Raw genomic sequence first — 8,845 nt, forward strand, 5'->3', positions numbered from 1 at the left:
TTTTTCCTAAAGTAACTTAGATTGGGAATTTATAAAAGGTTTAGTTACTTTATACGTTTATTGATGTGTGTAAAACCAACTAGTTTTAATCCTACTTTAATTACCAAATAACACACAAAAGGCAGTGAACCTATCAATTGTGGTATAGCTAAATAAGCAGGGTATCGAACACAGGGAACGGCAAATTAAATTAAAAACTAATTCTATCTAAATTATTTAAGCAAATAAGAGTTTTTCTCTAGTTTTACAAGACTAGAAACTTATTAAACAAACTAATGCAAGGCTAGAAAAGAACAAATCAACTAGATTCAATAATGGGAAAGAGACTTCTGTTTAGTTCAACTCGGTTAACTTTATGGTTGCTTTTAAGGTAATAGTGCAATGGATTAATTCTTTTGTTGGTTACCGATTCAAGTGATTAAGTTGTGTTCACTACCCTAATCCTTAGCAAATACACTAATTCAAACAGTGGCCAATTGCTTAACTTAATTATATTTACTAGATTAATTATTCGGGTTAAGTTAGACTTGCAATAGCTAATTAAATTGTTATCTTTAATTAACCTCTTGTTCAATAGTCATCTTACAAGCTTGCACATGAATTTACTCGATTACTTATTAATCCTAGTTTCATATTCATTAATTCTAGACATATGATTTAGTGGTCACTTATCATATGAGGTTGATAATTAATAGATGTTCATGCTAATTAACTATCTTCCTATTAACAGCAAATAAATTATCATTCATACACAAGGTTCTTTAGCAAGCTAAAATAACAATTAATCACCAACTTAGAATTAATCCTACCAATCAATCAAACCATATTGTTAACTTTGTATCCCCAAACAGAAGTATAAAGAAATTAGTTCATAGCTAAGGTGAATAACAGCAAACAAATAAGTTCAAATTGCTTAATCATGTTGACAAAACAAAAGAATTAAGTAGAATGATGAAATTACGCCTTAATTACTCCCGGAATTGGATTCTAGCTTCTTTAGTCGACTTCTAGGGTTCTTCTGGCTTCTTAGTCGCAGCTTAGCACCTCTGAAACTCTCCAGAATTCTCCCCTTTTCGCAATAAAGAGTTATCTTTATATATGAACACCGACTCGTCGAGTCATATGGCGACTCGTCGAGTCCCTCTCACATTCATCGCAACCGGATAACTGTTTTGACTTCCGTATGCTTATCTTCTGAATCCGCGACCGGACTCGTCGAGTTAAGAGTCGACTCGACGAGTCGAAGCTTTATTTTGATTGTTTTCTTTCTTCTTTCCACTCTTGAGCTCTCAACCGCTTCTCTTGCTTCCTTTTGCTTCCGAGCTTCATCTTTGGACTGAAAAACACAATTTAACAATTTTAAGTACCTTTGGTCCATAATATGCAACAATTTAGCTAATAAATGAATAATAAACTACACTTAATACACACTAAATATGCACATATCAAAATACCCCACACTTGTCTTTTGCTTGCCCTCAAGCAAAACTGAATTTAAACACATTAGAAACACATTAATAATTCCAATCCAACCCAGCCATTATGCCAAGACCGCAACGCATGCATTTGTGTCTAAAATTCCTAAAAACCCCCCATACTTCAAATACTCACAATCCTCATAAACATTCGCCCACTCACCCCGAACTATGCTCATTTTATGCAACCCTCCGAATCCATCCTCAGAAAACCTCTTTACCCTCAAGGTATTTTTGGTTGAGCAACCCAAGCATACATAATCTAGACAATTACAATTAATGATACCACATTGGAGCTCTTTGGAATTCTTCACTTGCTTGATAATTTGATCTTGGATAACTTTGAATTCACCACCTTCATTTGATTTTTGGTATCTTCAACTTTTCGGATTTCTTGGAACTTTGATCTTCAGATTTTCACTTCATTTGCTCCAAAATTCTTACACTTTTTCTTGTAATTCTCTCTTTTTTTTTTTTTTTTTTTGTATTCCTCACTTTTTTTTTCACTCAAAACCCTACATGCTTAAGCAGGGGCGCTCAACTTCAACCTTTATTGGCTAATGATAAAAATCTTCCTGGATACATTTCAAGTTTAGGCTGCTAAACATATTGCATCCCTCAGGCTGAGCAAGGTCGTGTTTTTGTCTCATGATTTCACTGAAATAAGGAAGCCACAAATGCACTAGAACGTATATAGGCTCAACTAAACATTTGGGTTGTCATGCAATTATTAACACAATTCTAACATGGACTCCTATTTTCTTACCAAAATTTTCTAAATTAGACCCTAAATAATCCTTTTAACATGCAAAATTTTTTTTAAAATTGACTATTATGTAACCAACCCCCTACCCCACACTTATGTGATGCAATGCCCTCATTGCATACTATGCATAGAAACATAAAAATAAAGAAGGAATTGGAACAAACTCCCCTGGGATAGCAGTGGATAGGTTGATCACTCTCATTTTAGCTCCATCTTCAATAAACTTCATACATGGGAAACAATCTCATCCATGTATCGTGTGGGTCGCTCTAAACATGCGAAAATCGGCATAAGATCTTCAAGAATGGATATGAAAATGGAAGGATGCAAGTGGTATAAGTAGTAGCATCAAATCAGCAGTCATTCAGCTCAAAAAATGATCGACTCGTCGAGTCTGTGGATGGACTCGCCGAGTAGTAGCGCGTATGCTGAAAATGTCTGGAAATACAAGGCGACTCGTCGAGTCAGCTTAGTGCACTCGACGAGTTGGCACCTGAATGAAAAATTCAGGTATGTGGTAACTGTTTGAGTCCATAACAACTTCATTAACGCTCCCTCTCATGCAAACTCAATCGCTCACGCTCCTAAGACCGGACTTGACACTTTGACGTTAAAAACTCGCTTCCTTGACTCGCTCGCACACGTAAAAACAATCATGCTTTACCTCATCCTAAGCAATCAAAACGCAATCCTGAAAATACTTAAATCAAACAACTATTAAACAAAATAAAAACTTAAAGCATGCACACCAAAATAAAAATGTAAATTGTTTAAACACAAAAACACAAAAATATATTAATCGTCATCCTCCTCATCATCGTCATTGGCGCCACTTCCTCCCGCTCCGCTATTGCGCGCACTAAACCTCTCGTCCCACGATGGAATATACGGATAATTCCCACCGTCAATATGTGGAATATTGAAGTGGTCAAAAAGCCGTATGTGGGATTGATTGCTAAAATTTAATCCCCGCGCCATTTGATCTTGCATCCGCCTCATCTCGATGTTGTACCAATCCATTGGTACATCTTCATTCTCTACCGGAATCACCGGCGGCTCATCCTCCACATCCCTTTCTCTTCGCGAACGCACCCTCCTTCCCGGTGCTTCGGGACCTACCACCGGGTCGTCATTTGGGATGGCATAATGGCCACCACCATAATCTTCAATAATTCGGGCCCTGCGGAAAAGAATAGGATTAAATGGGGGTTGCGGGATCAACGTCATGAGGTTCCAGGCACCACGGTTCCTCAACCCGAATGAATTAGCCAAACGGGTGACAAACATGCCTCCATTGATGCGCGATGTTTTGCGATCTTTGACCGCACCCGCCGAGAGGTATGAGGCAATGCACCACGGGATGTTGCAGAAGATGCCCGGTGTGATAATACTCCAAAGGTAGAAAACATCAAGGTTGGACACCTTGTCATCGTCCTTCCTCTGGTTGATGGTGGAGGAAATAAGGCGGTGAATGAGGCGGTGGGTCGGGGATCGGATGCTCCCTTCCTGCGCGGACTTCGGGATATAAACTTTATTCCCGATAGTGTTCCACCAACCCGTGCTAGTAACCCCGTCGGGAAACACCATGTGAGTGTTTGCCAAGAAAGCCCGAAAGAGGTCCGTAGAAACCAACGGTTGATCATAGATCCCTAACCGGCAAGCAAGATCCACCACCGAGCATTGATGATACTCGCCTCCTAGACAAAATGTGAAGCTTGCCGGATGATATAAATCCACTCCACCGGTAAAAGATACCGTGGAAAAGAACTCCAAGCAAAGCTCCAAGTACACCGGCTCTTGCATACGGAAGACCCGGCTCCATCCATCGCATATCATTGACTCTCCGCCGTGTTGAAACTCCCTTAAAAGGTAAGGAGCCAATTCCTCTTCATATCGCACCAATTGCAACCATTCCCAATCTATTCGGTTTGGGACATAAACCTCCTTCTTTCTAATATCAGCAAGTTTCTTTTTCCACCTCCGCATTGTTGAAGCGGACTCGATTTGTGGAAAGTTTAACCACGGAAAATCCTCTTGACTACCCCTCGAAGATTGCCCTCTTCTAAACATGGTTCCTGCAAAACATATAAACATACCCAGAAAACACAGAATGTTAAAAAAAAAAAACAGATTGTTTCTGCATCTCGACTGGACTCGTCGAGTCCATGCCCGACTCGGCGAGTCGCGGGACCTGTGCGAGTCAGTCGACGGGTTACTCAAAATTGAACCATGTAATCTTTCAATTCTTGCAAGGGTTTTGTTCAGGGACTTCCTACTAAGTACCAAGGCCATAATAAACAGTCAAAACAACAAGATCCATGAAAAAATCAAAAACCTAGAATTTAATCACTATTTCAAAACGGGTTCTTTTCATGAAATTGCAAGTGTATATGGCCTTAGTATCACTTTCTATGTAGAAAACAAGCAGAAAGTTGTTACCTTTAGAGTTTGATTCTTGAAGATTTGGAAGAGAGTTTGGAGAAGCTTTGAATGCTTGAGAGAGATGCACCCGGCGAGTGGAGAGTGAAAACTGACCTTTTAGGGTTAAAACCCTTTATATGTAAAAGTAATTTCGAAAATGTTTATTTTTTTTTTTCTGTAAATAAGCTCGACTCGTCGAGTCAGGGTCAGACTCGGCGAGTCCGAGCGAGCAGTTCAAACTTTTTCTGAGATCAGTATGAACTCGTCGAGTCATGGTCAGACTCGGCGAGTCGTTTATAAAACATTTCGAATTTTTGAAATTTTGTTAATTATTCAAAATATTCTCACCCCACTCTTAAGCTAGGTGCTCCCTTAAGCAGACAAGTTCGATGATTTGGAAGATTAGCATTAAAACACAAAACAAAAACAAAAAATGAAAAAAAACTAAGAGTAAAAGAAAGCAAACTCTAACGACGGGTTGCCTCCCGCCAAGCGCTTCTTTTTGAGGAGTCATTAGCTAGACTCCTTCCCATTTACGTTTTGTCGCCTTCCAGCATCGGGAATGTGCGCCGTACTTTTTGCGGTTTATATTTAGTCTTGTAGGCGTGAATCTTCTTTTTGTAGGCCCTTTTCAATTCGTCTCTTCTCTTTTTCGCTGTATCATCCTCAGCTGGTTGGGCCTCTCTTTTCTTCTTTTTCTTTTTCATCCCATGCTTCTTCACCAAGTTTTGAACCTCCTTTTCTTTAAATTTGATAACTTCATGCTTCATATGGGTTCGTGCTCTAGGTTTAGTGGTGAATTGGGGATCAGCTTCCTCTCCGCTTCCATTGATGGCTTCATTCTCTTTTGTGCTCGGCTCTTTTCCAAATGGCATCGTATCAAGGTATGCCACGTTGGCGTGTTTGGCCTCCATTTCTTTTATTGTTTCTGCAGATCGTTCTTCCATAGAGTCACTTACAGTAGCTGAATCCGGGGTATGCGAAGAACTGTCAACAAATAAATCAGCTTGAGTTAGATTTTTCTCCAAGTCGACTGGACTCGTCGAGTCCATTATGTCGACTCGGCGAGTCGGGTCGGGTTTCAGCCATTCTGCATCTCTGTCTGGGTCGGCTCCTTCCAGTAGCTTCTCTAGCTCCTCCAAGTCTTTGTCAGCATCAAAAACTTCTTCTGATTGTAGCGTGAACTTACTTGGGTCTTCTTTAAGTAAAATATCAAGCTCTTTTTGTAATATCTCATCATCCAATTGGATAGATGAGAGTTCTTCTCGCGATTCTCCTTCTTGCTTGATCACTGGATTAGCTTTAAACATCACCGACTCATCACCCACTCTTAATGTCAAAGTAGACTCGGATATGTCAATTATGGCACATGCGGTGTTTAAGAATGTTCTGCCCAAAATAATTGGTATTTCGGGGTCTTCTTTCATCTCCACCACCACGAAGTCTACCGGGAAGATAAACTTGTCTACTTTGATAAGGAGGTTTTCACATATGCCTTGTGGATGAATAATTGTTTTATTTGCCAAATGGATTCTCATGTTTACCGGCTTTGGCTCTGGTAAATTTAGCTTCTTAAAGAATGAATAGGGCATCAAATTAATGCTTGCCCCTGAATCAGCCAAAGCTCGTGTAGAAACATTATTGCCAAATTGGCACGGAATTACTATAATGCCCGGATCACCCTTCTTCTCAGGTAGCTCACTCATCAATACCTCCGCGACTTCAGCAAGATCTTTCCTGGCAGCAAACAAACCCTTAAGCAAGTTAAAGTATTTGGGAGTTTGGAGCATTGTGTCCACGAATGGCATATTGACTTGCAAGGCTTTAACATGCTCCATGAAGCTTCTGTAGGCTTGAACTTTTTCAGAAGGGATGGCTCTGGATGGGTATGGCAAAGGAGGGTTGTAAGTCTTCAGAAAACTTGCATCTACGCCCTTCCCGACTGGACTCGTCGAGTCCATTTTGCCGACTCGGCGAGTCGGGTCGAGTTTTGTCAATTCTGGTTCTTCTTCCTTTTCCGTCTTCCCTTTGGAACCCCTTTGTGCTTCTGCCAATTCTTTTTCACCGCTGGAGGTCACAACGTTCACGTTCTCGTTCCTTGGATTGGGTTGGGTGTCGCTCGGAAGTTGGCCCGGTCTTCTTTTGTTTACTTGATGTGCAAGTTGGCCCAGCTGTTTCTCTATGTTAAGAATCGAAGCTTGCTGATTCTTCAACATGTTCCTGGTTTCCTGCATTGCCACATCATGATCATTATGCCTTTTCTCGGACGCGCTTATGAATTTTGTAAGTATGTCTTCTAAGTTCATCTTCTTGTCCGTCACCGGTTCTTCCTTTTGGTAATAACCCCTCTCCCTCTGCTTGTATTTTTCTTCTTTCGCCTTCCTGTACTCTTCGTATGGTAGCCACTCCTTCTTCGGTTTCCTCCAGTCTTCGTCATATCTATCGCCGCTGGAGTAGCATACTTGAGCCTTTTTATTACCATTCTCGTCTCGATCACATTCCTTGGTAAGATGGGGGCCGCCACAATTTTCACACCCGACTCTAATAGCATGGATCGTTTGATCCATTTTCGTCATTCTGCGGTCTAGGCTATCGAGCTTCGCTATCACCGCCGCCATACCATCGTTTACTGAATTTACTGCTCCGCGGCTCACTTCGTTCCTCGGGTTGTGGTATTCTCTAGAGTGCCTAGAGAATTCTTCAATTAACTCCTTTATTTCTCGAGGTGTCTTTCGAGTGAGTGGGCCTTGTGAATCGAGCAGTTGCCTCGTGGTGACATTCACTCCATCATAAAAGATAGAGACCTCTTGTTGGCTATTGAGATCGTGGTGAGGGCAATTTCGAAGTAAGCTCTTGTATCTCTCCCAAGCTTCATATAGGGATTCGCCGGGTTGTTGCTCGAAGTTGGCAATGGCTTTCTTTAGCTTGGCTATCTTGGAAGGTGGGCAGAAGTGGTCTATGAATTCTTCTTTCATTCTTGCCCATGTAGTAACTGATCCGGGAGGGAGTGACTTCAACCAATCCTTTGCAGCTCCTTTGAACGTGACAGGGAGCATGCGTAGTAGCTGGACCTCACGGGGCACATTAGGTACATTGAAGTAATCCGCCACGTCATTTACTTCATCTAAGTGCTTGTAGGCGTCTTCATGATCTCTCCCGTGAAATGGTATCTCCTTGAGTTGAGCGAGAATATGGCCCTTCAGTTCGAACGTAGCGGTAGCGGGGATTGCGGGTTGCACAAGTCCCGGGCCGGTGTCATCACGCATCCTTTTCTTCCACTCCCCCATGGGAATCTCGTCAATATTAGCCATTGCGGTGGCTAAGTCTTCTTCAAAATCGGATGTGTGCTCGCTTTCTTCTTCGGTCTCGTATTCGGTGTCTTTCGGGATCGGATCTTCGGTTGACAACGCCGCACTGGATGCTCCTGCTTTGCTGCTCCTCTTCTTGCCAAACACGGATTTGAAATTTTTGAGTGGTGAGTTCTTTGAAGAGGTGGTTTCTCCAACGGTTTTGCCTTTGTTTCTTCTTAACGCGGTTTCCGGATCTTCAAGAGGAGGAATTAGAGGTGTAGAAGATCCTCGGGTCATGAACTAACTGCAACTTAACACAAAACAGAACGCGTAAAAAGAATAAAAAAAAAAAAAAAAACAAACTGATTCAGCGTCAGACTCGCCGAGTCGGGGCGAATGCACTCGGCGAGTTCACGTTCAAATCAGACTTTTTTTTTTTTTTTTTTTTTTTTTTTTTTTTTTTTTTTTTTTTTTTAAACTTAAACAAAAATACTTGAAACAGAAATTAACTTTGCGTAAGATGACTCTTACACAAAGGATCGATTGAATTAGAATTTAATGCTAATTTTAGAACCGTTCCCCGGCAACGGCGCCAAAAACTTGATGTGTGTAAAACCAACTAGTTTTAATCCTACTTTAATTACCAAATAACACACAAAAGGCAGTGAACCTATCAATTGTGGTATAGCTAAATAAGCAGGGTATCGAACACAGGGAACGGCAAATTAAATTAAAAACTAATTCTATCTAAATTATTTAAGCAAATAAGAGTTTTTCTCTAGTTTTACAAGACTAGAAACTTATTAAACAAACTAATGCAAGGCTAGAAAAGAACAAATCAACTAGATTCAATAATGGGAAAGAGACTTCTGTTTAGTTCAACTCGGTTAACT

The 8,845-nt window shown here is 40.8% G+C and overlaps 1 non-coding gene across 1 annotated transcript; it reads left to right on the forward strand.

The window, feature by feature from the left end:
• Positions 1-7,482: 7,482 nt before the first annotated feature.
• On the forward strand, positions 7,483-7,589 carry LOC145007816 (small nucleolar RNA R71). The gene has a single exon (XR_013663180.1). It is a non-coding gene; the product is annotated as a small nucleolar RNA R71 (small nucleolar RNA).
• The last annotated feature ends 1,256 nt before the right edge of the window (positions 7,590-8,845 follow it).

Source organism: Lactuca saligna, chromosome 7, assembly GCF_052625555.1.
Source record: "Lactuca saligna cultivar CGN05327 chromosome 7, ASM5262555v1, whole genome shotgun sequence".
In the NCBI taxonomy this organism is placed as follows: Eukaryota; Viridiplantae; Streptophyta; class Magnoliopsida; order Asterales; family Asteraceae; genus Lactuca; species Lactuca saligna.